Here is a 7,902-nt window from a genome sequence, read left to right on the forward strand (position 1 = left end):
ATTCAAAGGAAAATTTGACCTTACTCTATTTAAAACATGGTGCATATGTTGTTTTATGTGCTTTAATTATGTAAGGAAAAGCATGAGTTATAGACAAAAAAAGACATTAAATTTTGGTATAAAATGTATATTAGAGTAGAGATTGAATTTAACTGTGTTTTGTGCTATTAAAAATAGTTTACCTGTCCTAATGTTTTATATTCATAAATTTGTGCTTTCACAATTATTTTTTAGAATTTTTTTGCATGTTTTGATTCTAAACGATAAAATGATAGCAATTTTCAGCTATTTGTAAGCATTTCTCTACAAATATCACACTTCCTGTTTGGATAGTTTTCCTCTAAATTGAATGAAAAGGCCAACCTGGCTATAATTGTCACTCAGTTTTTCCCTTTTGAACACTTGTTTTTGAAGTACTGAAGATATCTTGTCAAGGATTTTGATCAGAAGGTTTGGCAAAGATGATCTTGAGATCTGCAGAATTAGATTCATTTTATGCCTTCTCATAACTTATATATAAATATCATTGTGTCTTATGCTTCTCTTTTGATAGATGCCATGACTGTCTTTTAATGGGAGCAGTATTTGGCCAACTCTTTGAGAAACACTGACCAATACTGACAAAATGTACAGCTCATTTCTTTAAAGTGATAATATGTTTAGTGCTGGTTCAGTCTCTGAACTAACTGTAACTTCCTACTAATATGAAATATTCGAAGCCTATGGAAGAGATGCAAGGAATATCTCTTTGTACTTGCAACCTGGTTTTTCTGAATTTTCTTCATATTAATGTTATTCTAAGTAACAAAATGTTACAGATACTGACCAGGGTCCCCATGTTACCACCCCTTCTTAATCCTGTTCACCATACCCTTTCCCCAGAGGTAGCTAGTATGGTGAAGTTGATGTTTATTATTTCTCTTGCATGTTTCTACTCTTATTACAGATACAAGAGAGAAAGTACAGAGAGATATTTCTGCAAACAATATCTTGTTCCCAAAAACATGTAGCATTTTTTAATCTTGAGATGAGATATGCTGGAGATTTATCTGTTGATAAATGTAGTTCTAGCGGATTCATAGTTAATATTAATTACAGAAGGATTCCAGTTTACTGACCCATCTTCCTGCTGATGGGCATTTAGAATTTTTCAACTTTTGCTGTTACAAATAGTGCTACAATTACATTCTTTTTTTTTTTTTTTTTTTGTGACAGGGTCTCACTCTATCACCCAGGCTGGAGTGCAGTGGTGCAATCACCACACACTGCAGCCCTGACCTTCGGGGCTTAGGTGATCCTCCTACCTCAGCCTCTGGAATAGCTGAGACTACATGCATGTGCCACTGCACCCAGCTAATTTTTTGTGTTCTTAGTAGAGACCAGGCTTCACTATGTTGCCCGGGCTGATCTTGAACTCCTGGCCTAAGCAATTTGCCTGCCTGGGGCTCTCAGAGTGCTGGGATTATAGGTGTGAGCCACCATGCCCGGCCCAATTAACATTCTTTACCTATCTCTTTATGCATATACATGTGTGATTTTTCTCTAGGGTAGTGATCTTCAGTCTTTTGAAACACCTCGAAAATAACTGAAATTCTTTTTACTTCCTTGCTTTTAGGTTGACATGCAGTTGACACATTATTTTTCAAAAAAAATGAATTTATAGAGTTGCAGAGATACAATTTCTGTATATTATAAATAGAGCTGCTGAAAAAAAAAACCCATTATACAGTATTACTTTAAAAATATATTTTGAATAGAATCCAAATTCCATAGCAGTTTAATAACCATTCTCATTTTAAAAAATACATGAGGCCAGGCATGATGACTCACACCATAATCCCAGCACTTTGGGAGGCTGAGGTGAGAGGATTGCTTAAGCCCAGGAGTTTGAGAACAGTCTGAGCAACACAGTGAGACCCCATCTCTATAAAAAATTTTAAAAATTTTCAGGGCATGATAGCATATAACTGTAGTCTTAGCTACTTGGGAAGCTGAGGTGGGAGGGTCACTTGAGCCCAGCAGTTTGAGGCTGCAGTGAGCTAAGATCACACTACTGCATTCTAGCCTGGATGACAGAGAGAGACCTTGTCTCTTAAAAAAGCCCCAAAAAACCAAAACCCATATGTAGTAAATGTTATAAATCTTTTCCTTTATGGCTTGTCCTTTTTGTATTATATTTTAAAATTCCTGTACTAACCTTGTAAATATACTCTTCTATATTTCACTTCCTCAGAATTTAAAAATTTTGCTTTATTTCATTCTGATCTTTTATCTACCTGTAACTTACTTCTGTGAATGATTTGTTATATATTGACCTAATTTAATTATCTTTATATGGTAAGCAGTTGTTGCAATTCCATTTATAGAACAGATTTGCCCCTGCTCCCCATTTGAATTGAATTGTGCTATGATCATTTAAAACTTCAGATTTGTCTTGATTGTTTTTAACTCTTGGCTCCTCTAATTTCAACAAAAATCCCTGTTGATATTTTGTTTGGAATTTCACTTGATGTTGAGATAAGCCTGGGAAAATCTGTCATCTTTGTAATAGAGGGCTTTTCTATCCTTCGCATCCTTCTGGAAAGATGCTTTATATTTCCAGTTATTTAGGTCTCTTATATCTTTCAGTAAATTCTTATAGCTTTTTTCAAATGATCTGACACACTTTTATTAGATTTACTACTAGATAGAGAATTTTGTTATTACTAGAAACTAATTGATTACTGTAGTACCTAGGAATGGATTTTAAAATTATTATTGCACTGAGGAATATTTAGCTCATGAGTATCTGTATTTATCTGGTCACTTCTCTGATGTCTAGTAAACTTATTCACCTGTCTGGATCTAGGCAGGAGGTTGACTGGGTTCAGCTGGTGGGGATGGGGGTATCACAGCTGTCACATCTCTTTGTGTCAGAGCCTGGCTGAGCCTCACCGTCATGATGATGGCAGAAGTGCAAAGGCAGAATTGATTTCCTTGTATTTTGAATTTGTATATCTATGAATCCTTCCTAAGCTCTTGTAGTACTGGTAGTTTGTATGTGGATTCTCCTGTTTCCCATGTTGATAGTCATGCTGCCAATAAGTTGTGACAGTTTATTTCTAATCCGTATACACCTTCTTTCTTGTCTAATTAATGAGCTAGTTCATGTTGTTGAATATTATCATTGTAGGACATTGTTGAACGGTCTTGATCCTGACTTTAAAAGGAATCCTATGGAATAGTTCCCTGCACATAGAACGTGACCTGTGATCATACTGATTTTTGTCTTTCATCTGTTAATGTGGTAAATTACACTGATACACTTTTTAATTGTTAGACCATGTTTGTATTCCTGAGTTGAACCCATTTTGGCCATGATATGTTTTTTAATACAGATTTTTAGATTTGATTTGCCAATACTTTGAGTTTTTTTTTTTTTTTAGACAGAGTCTTGCCCTGTTGTCCAGGCTGGAGTGCAATGTTGCGATCTTGGCTCACTGCAACCTCTGCCTCCCGGGTTCAAGTGATTCTCCTGCCCCAGCCTCCCAAGTAGCTGGGATTACAGGCGCCCGCCACCGTGCCTGGGTAATTTTTGTATTTTTAGTAGAGACGGGGTTTCACCATGTCGGTCAGGCTGGTCTGGAACTCCTGACCTCATGATCCCCCTGCCTCGGCCTCTCAAAGTGCTGGGATTACAGGCATGAGCCGCTGCGCCTGGCCTGAATTTTTGAACTGTGTTTGTGAGCTTTTCTTTTGGCAAGCATGTCAGATTTTGTCTATTATTTTATTTTGTCTTCACCCTTGAATGCTCATATAGCTGGGGCTGGAATTTAAGATTGATCAGTATTTTGTTTGAGCAATTTGAATATTTTTTTCAATGTCTTCTGATTTTTATTACTGATATTTCAAAGTCAGCTGTCAGTCTAATTCATTCATAGGTAATTTTATTTTTCTTTCTCTCTTTTTTAGCTTCTTATTCTGGAAAATTTCAAATAAACAAAAATGGAAAGTATAACAAGTCTGACGTGTCTGTCACCAGCTTCAACATTTGTAGCTCATAGCCAGTCTTTTTCACTTTTACCACTGCCCCATTCCCATGCCCTCCCCTCCTCCCGCCAGCTAGCATAGATTATTTTGAAGCATATCTCAGGTGCCATTTTGTTTCCTTTTCTTTTTTCCTTTTTTTTTTTTTATGAGACAGAGTCTTGCTCTTTCACCCGTGCTGGATTGCAGTGGTGCGATCTTGACTCACTGCAACCTCTGCTTTCCAGGTTCAAGTGATTCTGGTGCCTCACCTTCCTGAGTAGTTGGGGTTACAGTGTATGCCACCATGACCAGCCACTTTTTTATTTTTAGTAGATATGGGGTTTCACTATGTTGGCCAGGCTGGTCTTGAACTCCTGGCCTCAAGTGATCTGTCCACCTTGGCCTCCCAAAGTGCTGGGATTACAGGTGTGAGCCACCATACCCAACCATTCTGTTTTTTTATACGTGCTCTTGCTTTTACTCATAGTCTATCTCTCTGTTATTTTTTTTTTCCTTTTCTCTTTTGGTTGATTGTATTAATGTAGTATTACTATGATGTGCCCAAATGTGGATTTATTTTTATTTTGCTCAGTGTATGTGCATTCTTTATCTGAGAATTCAAGTCTGTCATCATTTCTGGGAAATTCTCAGGTGTTATCTTTTTAAAGCTTCCTTTACATTTTATTTGTTATTTTCTCTTAGTATGACTTTTAGACATGTGTTGCCTATTCTTTTTATTCTCTTTACTTTCTACTTCTCATAATTTTTATCTCTTTATTTCCCTCTGTTGCATTCAGAATAATTTCCTCAGATCTCTTCTCTAGTTCACAAATTCTCACTTTAACTGTATCTAATTTGCGGTGTAACTTGTTAAATTTTCATTTTCAGTGATTATATTTTTAATTTGATTTCTAGAGGTTTTATCTTTTATTAATAAAACTGGTCACTTATTTTCATAGCGTTATTTTTTTTTTTTTGATACTTTTGATCCTATTGTGCCTTTAAGCAATTTAAATTAATTAATTAATTAATTTTTTGAGACCAAGTCTTGTTGTTGCCCAGGCTGGAGTGCAGTGGTGTGATCTCGGCTCATTGCAACCTCCGCCTCCCAGGTTTAAGCAGTTCTCTACCTCAGCCTCCCGAGTAGCTGGGATTACAGGTGCGTACCACCACACCCAGCTAATTTTTGTATTTTTAGTAGAGACAGGGTTTCACCATCTTCGCCAGGGTGGTCTTGAACTCCTGATCTCGTGATCCACCCATGTTGGCCTCCCAAAATTAAATTTAGTTTGTGTTCTTTATTGGATTGTTCTAGTAACTGAACTTTATAGGGTCTAATCCTGTTGTTAATTTGCTGATTTTTGTTCATGGTGCATTGCTTCAATTTTGTTGAAAATTTGAGTTTCTCTTCAGTGAGACTTTATCAATAGACAGATGTCTCTAGAGAGAGTTTGTAATTATTTTTACTAGATATCTTTGGGGGTATTCTGACCTGGGGCTACTTTGTATGTTAATCTTTTTTCTTATGGGTAGCTAGAACCCAAGTGAGGGTAGTATATATCAGAACTCAAATGGGTGTGGGACTCATTATGAAGTAATTGGGAGGGATTTTCCCCTGCCTTGATCCATGCTGAAACTGCTTTCTTGTTGCTTTTCTGTGCCTAAGAGCTAGGTTTGGTTTTTAAAAGCTCTTTAAGGGTTCCACCCTTCTTGAAGGGCTCTCAGTTCCAACTCCCTGCCTTACATTGACCTAGGCCTCAGTGTCTTCCTTTTGAGCATTTAGATCCAGATTCTTTTATAGAGGGTGATGTGCTCTTGGATCATGGAGATTGACAGCCTCTCACAGGACACTATGGAGTTGGCTAACATGTTCCCTGCTCTGGTTTTCAGGTCTCTATTTTTGGCCTTTAGTGATTTCTCTTACTTTTTTTCAGGTTCAGCTGGCAGTTAAAATGATGTTATGTTGCAGATTGCATTTACTTCTTGATTTTAACGTAGTGAAATGTATTGATTTTTTTCCCTTTGGGGAATGCTTTTTGTATCTTGTTGAAATCTTTCCCTATCCCAAGATTGTGAAGGTACTCTTCTATATTGTCTTCTGGACATTTCATTGTTTTGTCTTTCACACTTAAATCTACAGTCCACCTGGAGAAAGAGGTGTGTGTGTGTGTGTATGTGGTGTGAGGTTAGAGTCACATTTATTTGCTTTATGCATGTTCAGATTCACATTTATTAGAGTCACATTTATTTGCTTTATGCATAGCCAGTCCCATTTTTTGAGAAGACCTTTCTTTTCCCAGTGCTCCGTAGTGCTGTCTGTGTTATCAATCAGGTGTTTATGTATATATGATCTGTTTGTGGACTTTCTGTTCTATTCCTTTGGTCTGTTTGTCTATCCTTATGCCAGTAATACTGCACTGTCTTAATTAGTATAGATTTATGTCAAGTCTCCTTAACTTATTCTTCTTGTTCTTGTTCTTTTTTTTTTTGAGACGGAGTCTTGCTCTGTCACCCAGGCTAGAGCGCAGTGGCCGGATCTCAGCTCACTGCAAGCTCCGCCTCCCGGGTTTAGACCATTCTCCTGCCTCAGCCTCCCGAGTAGCTGGGACTACAGGTGCTCGCCACCTCGCCCGGCTAGTTTTTTGTATTTTGTTTTTAAGTAGAGACGGGGTTTCACTGTGTTAGCCAGGATGGTCTCAATCTCCTGACCTTGTGATCCACCCGTCTCGGCCTCCCAAAGTGCTGGGATTACAGGCTTGAGCCACCGCGCCCGGCCTCTTCTTGTTCTTTTCTAAGTTTGTTTTGGCTATTCTTGGTCCATGGCATTTCCATATAGATTTTAGAGTCACCTTGTTCATTTTTGACAAGAAGAATATCTTGAGAATATGATTAGGTTGGTACTGAACCTATAACTCAGTTTTAAGTGAATTGACAGCTTTTATAGTGTTGAGTCTTCTGAACCCCAAGCATGATGTATACCTTTATTTATTTAAATCTTTTCTAATTTGTCTTAATGCTTTATAATTTTCTTTCTTTTTTTTTTTTTTTTTTTGAGACGGAGTCTCGCTCTGTCACCCAAGCTGGAGTGCACTGGCCAGATCTCAGCTCACTGCAAGCTCCGCCTCCCGGGTTCACGCCATTCTCCTGCCTCAGCCTCCTGAGTAGCTGGGACTACAGGCGCCCGCCACCTCGCCCGGCTAGTTTTTTGTATTTTTTAGTAGAGACGGGGTTTCACCGTGTTAGCCAGGATGGTCTCGATCTCCTGACCTTGTGATCCACCTGCCTTGGCCTCCCAAAGTGCTGGGATTACAGGCTTGAGCCACCGCACCCGGCCAATGCTTTATAATTTTCTATGCAGAGGTTTTGTATATCTCTTTCCAAGATATTTGATTTTTTTTTTTTTTTTGAGACAGAGTCTTGCTCTGTTGCCCTGGCTGGAGTGCAGTGGCGTGATCTTGGCTCACTGCAACCTCTGCCTCCTAGGTTCAAGCAATTCTCCTGCCTCAGCCTCCCAGGTAGCTGGGATTACAGGTGTGTGCCACCATGCTAGGCTAATTTTTGTATTTTTAGTAGAGATGGGGTTTCACCATGTTGGCCAGGTTGATCTTGAACTCCTGACCTCAAGTGATCTGCTTGCCTCGGCCTCGCAAAGTGCTGGCATTACAGGTGTGAACCACAGATATTTGATGTTTTTTATACTTTTGTAAATTGTATCTTTAAATTTTTTTTTTTTTTTAGCAAGGTCTGGTTTTATTTTCTGGCAGAATCTTTTAAAATATAAAACAGATAAAACACATTTCAACCCTGCAATCTGCCAGCATGCCTTGTTTCTACAGGATGCATGCTAGACCATGAGACTATGTAACAAAGGGTCTTTAAGAGGATTTGGTTGGG

The 7,902-nt window shown here is 38.3% G+C and overlaps 1 protein-coding gene across 3 annotated transcripts in view; it reads left to right on the forward strand.

Annotated features, from left to right (window-relative positions):
• ATRN (attractin) overlaps positions 1–7,902 on the forward strand; it is a 190,050-nt gene that overhangs the window by 16,610 nt on the left and 165,538 nt on the right. The window lies entirely within an intron of this gene.

Source organism: Rhinopithecus bieti, unplaced genomic scaffold (assembly GCF_001698545.2).
Source record: "Rhinopithecus bieti isolate Rb0 unplaced genomic scaffold, ASM169854v2 scaffold_7580, whole genome shotgun sequence".
NCBI classification, from domain to species: domain Eukaryota; kingdom Metazoa; phylum Chordata; class Mammalia; order Primates; family Cercopithecidae; genus Rhinopithecus; species Rhinopithecus bieti.